The sequence below is a fragment of the Ahaetulla prasina genome, chromosome 7 (genome assembly GCF_028640845.1).
Source record: "Ahaetulla prasina isolate Xishuangbanna chromosome 7, ASM2864084v1, whole genome shotgun sequence".
Taxonomy (NCBI): Eukaryota; Metazoa; Chordata; class Lepidosauria; order Squamata; family Colubridae; genus Ahaetulla; species Ahaetulla prasina.
Genome location: NC_080545.1, coordinates 89347492 through 89354708, shown reverse-complemented (window position 1 = coordinate 89354708; position 7217 = coordinate 89347492). Strand labels below are relative to the sequence as shown.

General features: G+C 44.6%; 1 pseudogene; it reads right to left on the bottom strand.

Annotated features, from left to right (window-relative positions):
- Positions 1 to 446: 446 nt before the first annotated feature.
- On the bottom strand, positions 447 to 4233 carry LOC131202587 (peptidyl-prolyl cis-trans isomerase FKBP11-like; annotated as a pseudogene).
- Positions 4234 to 7217: the final 2984 nt, after the last annotated feature.

Below are 7217 nucleotides of genomic sequence, written 5' to 3'. Positions count from 1 at the left end.
GGAAATCAGAGGTGGGTTTCAGCAGGTTCTGACCAGTTCTGGAGATCCGGTAGCGGATATTTTGAGTAGTTTGGAGAATCGGTAGTAAAAATTCTGATTGGCTCTGCCCCCCATCTATTCTCTGCCTCCCAAGTCCCAGCTGATCAGGAGGAAATTGGGATTTTTGCAGTAACCTTCCCCTGGAGTGGGGAGGGAATGGAGATTTTACAGTATCCTTCCCCTGTCACGCCCACCAAGCCACGCCCACAGAACCGGTAGTAAAAATTTTTTGAAATCCACCACTGATGGAGATGTGGCTCCTAATAATGAGAGCAGGGGTGGGCTTCAAAAATTTTAGCAAGGGGTTCTCTGTCTGGTTGCTGGGTGGGCGTGGCCTAGTTAGCCTCCTGCACCATGGCGGCGGGGTGGTGGTAGTTGTTGTTGTTGTTGTGAAAAAGATAAAGACTTTATTTCTTTTTGGCCTTGTTTTTCTTCCCTTCCTTGAGTTTCTTTCTTTTTTTCTTTCTTTTTTTTTTGTCACAACAATATATATAAGCATAAGCATGAAACAACCATACAACATATAAGTGTATATATAATGAAAGGAAGCGATAGGACAGGAACGGTAGGCACTTTTGTGCTCTTATGCACACCCCTTATAGTCCTTTTAGGAATGGGGTGAGGTCAATGGTAGACAGTTTTTGGTTAAAGCTTTTGGGCGTTTGAGAAGAGACCAGAGAGTCAGGTAGTGTGTTCCAAGCGTTAACAACTCTGTTACAAAAGTCATATTTTCTGCAATCAAGATTGAAGTGGTTAACATGAAGTTTGAATCTCTTGTTTGCTCTTGTATTATTGCGATTGAAGCTGAAGTAGTCTTTAACAGGAAGGACATTGCAATAGATGATTTTGTGTGTTAAACACATGTCTTGTCGGAGCCGGCGGAGTTCTAAGTTTTCTAATCCCAGGATTTCAAGTCTGGTGGTATAAGGTATTTTGTTGTTTTCAGAGGAGCGGAGAACTCTTCTTGTAAAATATTTCTGGATTCGTTCAATTGTATTAATGTCAGAGATGTGGTATGGGTTCCAGACAGGTGAGCTGTATTCAAGAATAGGTCTAGCAAATGTTTTGTATACTCTGGTTAGTAGTGTAGAGTTTTTGGAAAAGAAGCTACGCAAAATTAGGTTTACAACTCTTAGAGCCTTTTTTGCTATGTAGTTGCAGTGGGCTTTGGGACTTTAGATATTTGGGGCATTTGGGCTTTCTTGTAGAGATAGTAGCCAATCAATCCCAGCAGGGCTGGGACAAGCCCAATGCTCAGCAAGGGGAGTATATTGTTGAAAAGCTTCTGCCAGTAATTGGCTCTGAAGAGCTGGATTAATTCAATTTCAAATTGCAGAACAGCATCAGCTGGTATAGCTGCAGGGGGGGGGACCTCGCTTGCCATATGCCAGGTGAGGGGGGGGTAATGGCTCTTCGTTTCTCCCCAACACACATATTCAGCAGACCCTGTTCTAAATCCTTTTTTAAAAAAATTATTTATTTTTGTCACAATATTATATATAAGCACATATAATGAAAGAAAACAATAGGACAGGAATGGTAGGCACTTTTGTGCTCTTATGCACGCCCCTTATAGTCCTCTTAGGAACGGGGTGAGGTCAATAGTAGACAGTTTTAGGTTGAAGATTTTGGGAGTTTGAGAAGAGACCACAGAGTCAGGCAGTGTGTTCCAAGCATTAACAACTCTGTTACAAAAGTCATATTTTCTGCAATCAAGATTGAAGCGGTTAACATGAAGTTTGAATCTATTGTTTGCTCTTGTATTATTGCGATTGAAGCTGAAGTAGTCTTTAACAGGAAGGGATGACTTGTTTTTTACCCAATTCCACTTGCAATGAATCACGGGAGACTGGAGTATCAATAACGTGGCCATCTTCAAGAATACCTGTGTAGTGGATGGCCAGAGTGTCGCCTGTCACCAAGCACTCCGTGCAGCCTTCAGGGGACACCGCCTGTGGAAAGGGTGGGGGGGAAGCGAGAGATGCGGGGAAGATGGGGAGGTGGGGCGGCCAGCTACTCATCCTCTCTCTCTCTGTCTCTCTCTCCTTGGTTGAGGGGAATGAGCATTAAGCCTTCACGGGGGAGACCGCAGCTTTCATCCAGGAGAGACACGTGCAGACGCAGATGTAGATGCTCCATCCCGGGGAGTTATTCTTTCTTTTTGCCCTCCCCAATTCGCCCAAGAGGCAAAGCATTCGCACATGAGGGAAGTGCCTGGACCTGCGCTGGGGATCCAGGGAGGGTTGTTTTTACCCTCCCTGGGCTCTGGGAGAGCGAATACGGTCTCCCCAGGCTCCAGAGGCCCTTCCCGAACTTCCGGTAGGTTCATTTTTCGCCTTCCCCAAGCCTCCATGTGCACCCTGCACTTACCTGCATCCAAAAGGGGCCACCAGGGAAGGGAGGGGTAGGTGGGGCCAGCCAGGAGTGGGATCTGGGGGTTCTCTGCACAGAATCTTAGCTAGAGGTTCTCTCGAACCCCTGCGAACCACCAGCAGCCCACTCCTGAATAAGAGTGAAAGGTGTTGATTCTGCTTCCATTCTTCCCAAAAACATGACTCTCAAAAATTGTGATTGTGTGACCATGGGGAGGTCATTCTAACATTATAAACAACATAGATATCATAAAACAGGAACTGAGCTGCACAGCATTTGCTAAAAGGGTAGATTTCATTACCAGGGAAGGTCAACGCAAGGTTGATGGGCTTCAGAAGATTCCTGGTTGCAACAGGAGTTCATTTATAGAGAAAAGAACGGCGGCTTGCCAATCAATTTTATTGTAAAAGGTGTTAGCATTCTTTAACCTTGATTTTAAGTTCATGGTATCAGAACCAAAAATAAAAAATGGTCCTTAGAAACATCCAGCTTTTCACTGGTGTTCTAATTTCCTGATAGATGCAATTAAAAACCACCAATGTGATTTTGAAGCAGGTCCTATCATTTGGTAGGTCACCTCCCAATGTATCGTGTCCCACTCCTCCTCTGACGGCCGGGTCGGGGAAGTCCGTATCAAGCGTGGCTGCAAAGCCTCTGCAGCTTTGCCAAAATTCTGTCAGAGTTCTCGGGCAGGCAGGAGACCAGGATGTGACTTCAGCAATCCAAGTTAGACTTTGCCTGACTCAGAGAATGCCAGAAAGCAGATCCTTTATATAGGCCATGGGGTGTGGCTCCATGACTCAGCACTTATCCAGGCCTGCCCCTCCCTTCCTTTTGCTGACACCGCCTCTCCATTATCCGGAAGCGGGGATCTATCCATTGCATTGTTTTGTCTCCAGCTGTTGGTAATCCCAGCTCGTGGCTAGCTTCAGGCACACGTGCTATCGGAGGGAGGTTTGTTTGTTCGGCCTGTCCGGGCATGGTGCCAGGGCTGGGGGCTGGAGGCATGCCAGGGCATTCTTCAGCACTATCAGCGTCTGGCAGGAGATAAGAGGGGCCCGGCTGCATCGGGGGGAGCGAGCAAGGCACAACAGAATGCCACCAATTTTAACAGACAGAGAAGTGCAGGATATCTGTAATTTCTTTTTCTTGTAGCACCCTATAGCTGATGGTCGGATTCCAAAAGATCTCCTGTACGTAGAATTAGTGCAGGGAAAGCGCCTCAGAGGGAGACCACAGCTGCGATATAAGGATACATGCAAGAGGGACCCAAAGGCCCTGGGAATGGACCTTAACAACTGGGAAACCTTGACCTCCGATCGTTCAGTTTGGAGGCTAAAGACGCAGCATGGCCTTCTCCAATTCGAAGAGACATTTGTTCGGCAGGCTGAGGCAAAGAGGCAGTCCCGGAACCAGCAAAATCTGGGGGCTGGGCAGGGGACAGAATGTATCTGCCCTCAGTGTGGAAGGGATTGCCACTCTCGAATTGGCCTTTTTAGCCACACTAGATGCTGTTTTAGGATCTCTTTCCAGAGCACGATGCCGTAGTCCAGTAGTGGTGAACCTATGGCACGGGTGCCAGAAGTGGCACACAGAGCCCTCTCTGTGGGCATGCATGGCGTCGCCCCAGCTCTGTTTCGGGTCTCTGCCACGCATGTTCGTGAGCCTCTCAGTGGCCAGCTGGTCTTTGGGCCTCTGCCACGCATGTGCAGGGCATGGGCGCGCATGCACAAGGCACGTGCGCATGCACCCACGCCTTGCAGTTTGGTCGTGCGCACGCACTTTGGGCACGGTGCCTAAGAGGTTCACCATCACTGCCATAGTCTTTTGAGACTGAAGGATGCCAATGCAAGCACCCTATAAATATGAGACGAAGGAGGTCTGTCTCAATGCTAGAACCAACTGTGCAATTTGAATGAGAAAATGGGGCATTGGAAATGCCATCAGGCCAGCCTAAGGGGGGCATGAAAATAAATAAAATGATGAACTATTCTCTTCTCTTCTCTTCTCTTCTCTTCTCTTCTCTTCTCTTCTCTTCTCTTCTCTTCTATTCTATTCTATTCTATTCTATTCTATTCCTCTACTCTACTCTACTCTACTCTACTCTACTCTACTCTATTTTATTCTATTTTTAACTTTTCTTGATAGTGGCAAAGTCTCTCCACTGCTCTAAGCTTATTGTGGATTCTGATACGTACCTGTAGAATTGTTAACTGAAACAAAGCATGGCTTATGAACTCAACTAATGTTATTCAGAGGAGAGAATGGCAGTCACCACTTATGTCAACAATGCAATCCCATCAACATCATCATTCATGACAGTGCAGTGGTTAAAATGTGGTATTGCAGGCTAACTCTGCCTGCAGTTCGATCCTGACTGGCTCAAGGTTGACTCAAACTTCCATCCTTTGGTTGGTAAAATGAGGACCCAGATTGTTGGGGGCAATAGCATTGTAAACTGCTCAGGGTGCTCTGTAAAGCACTATGGAGCGGTATATAAATCGAAGTGCTGTTGTTATCCAGTTCAAACAATGGTGGAAAACATTTTCAGGTTATTTGAATGCCTCTCTTGAGTAACGTTTTGTATCTTGTAAATGCATATGAATTGCTATTATATAAATAGTCCTTTAGCTTCATCTAATTGTACACAGCTGCACAAACCTGTTTGCTCAATATTTAGGAAGCCAACAAGCCATGCTTTTACAGACATTCCTGGATTTTAAAAATTCTTGTTTATTCCAAAGAGTCGACTGTTTCCAAACTTGGTCAATGTGTTTATTACTTTTCCCTGGCAATCACTGAAAATGAATCTACTTAACTTAACGTGCTGCCTTTGCTAAACCTGGATCTTGTAATTTGCTCTTCATTTAGAGAATTCTGCACTGGTTAAGACAGAGAAATTAATTGCGGAAGAGAAAAATTAACTGAGGATGATTTTATAAAGACACTATATTATGAGCATGTAACCTATGAAATCTCATCTGTATCCTTTACGGATTTACTGCGAAGCAACTTTGACTGAACTTCATATGACCTACATCTAAGTAGACATCCATAATTTCACAATGTAGTCATTTCTAATGGTGAATGATAATCACATAGTACGTTTCCCTGTCATTTTCCATAGCTGAGTTTTATTATGAACACATTCCATGTTAGATCAGATTTCGGTTGACCTATAGTTTATCCTTTTAAGATCATGGTTACACATAAGCTAATAAGGAAGTAGCCCATTTATATAATAAAGTATCAGTAAGTCGAAATTAAATGTCACCTACCGGTTGCTACGTTCATCCTACTGTATTGCTCAACAAGCAGATCATATGACTTGTATACGAAAGTTGGTTATTGTTCAGTCACTAAGTTTTTGTCCAATTCTTTGCAGTTACTTAAATCAGGGGTCTCCAACCTTGTCAACTTTAGGCCTGGTGGACTTCAACTCCCAGAATTCCCCAGCCAGCTTGGCTGGCTGGGGAATTCTGGGAGTTGAAGTCCGCCAGGCTTAAAGTTGACAAGGTTGGAGAGCCCTGACTTAAATTAGTAACACAGTTTGTTAAGTGAATCTGGTTTCCCATTTGACTTTGCTGGTCAGAAGGTTGCAAAAGGGGATCACATGACCCTGGGACACTGCAACCACCATAAATGTGAGTCAGCTGCCAAGCATCCGAATGAAAATCATGTAGCCATGAGGATGCTGCGACAGTCATAAGTGTGAAAAAGGGTCGCGTTGCTTTTTTTCAGTAATGTTGTAACTTTGACTGGTCACTAAGAGAACTGTTGTAAGTCGAGGACTGCCTATATATGGGTTGCAGTCATTTTGACTTATAAATCTGAGATTCAAACAGGGACTGGCTATACAGAATTCAATGAACTCAGGCCAACAAATACAGAGTTAGAGTTGAGTTCATGAAAGAATTTGTCTTCCAAATTAAATGTAAGGTAAAGGTAAAGGTGCCCCCGCACATGCGTGCTAGTCATTTCCAGCTCTAGGGGGCGGTGCTCCTCTTCGTTTCTAAGGTGAAGAGCCAGCGCTGTCCAAAGACGTCTCCGTGGTCATGTGGCCAGCATGACTCAACGCCAAAGGCGCACAGAACGCTGTTACTTTCCCGCCAAAAGTGGTCCTTATTTTTCTACTTGCATTTTTTACGTGCTTTCGAACTGCTAGGTTGGCAGAAGCTGGGACAAGTAACGGGAGCTCACTCCATTACGCAGCGCTAGGGATTTGAACTGGTCTTAGCCACTGAGCCACCATATCCCTAAATCAAAAGTATCTTGCCTTAAATTAGGCATGCCTAACCCACACCTCATGGGCCACATGCAGCCCTGGACAACTAATAATGTGGACCCACAAGATAATAAAAAATATTTAAAAATAAAGGAAGTTTATTATTTACTATATTTACTATATTGTTATAACTGTGATTAACCATATTATATATTTTATATGCAGCCCAAGACAATTTTTCTTCACTCAATGTGGCCCTGGCCAGCCAAAACATTCATTTCTTTATGAAAATGTATATATGGTTGCCCAACTCACTCTCATCAGCTCTGGGCTGTTTACAAAGATTAAAAAAACCTCATATAAATTAAAAATGATAATCACTCCCCCCAGTGATAACAATCAGTCGAACGAGCCTCTTGATGGGCTTCATCCCACTCTGGGGTCTCCAAGCCCATCACCAAAACCACGTCTTTTAGGGCAGGGTCTCCAACCTTGGCAACTTTAAGACTTGGGGACTTCAACTCCCAGAGTTCCCCAGCCAGCAAAGCTGGCTGAGGAATTCTGGGAGTTGAAGTCCCCA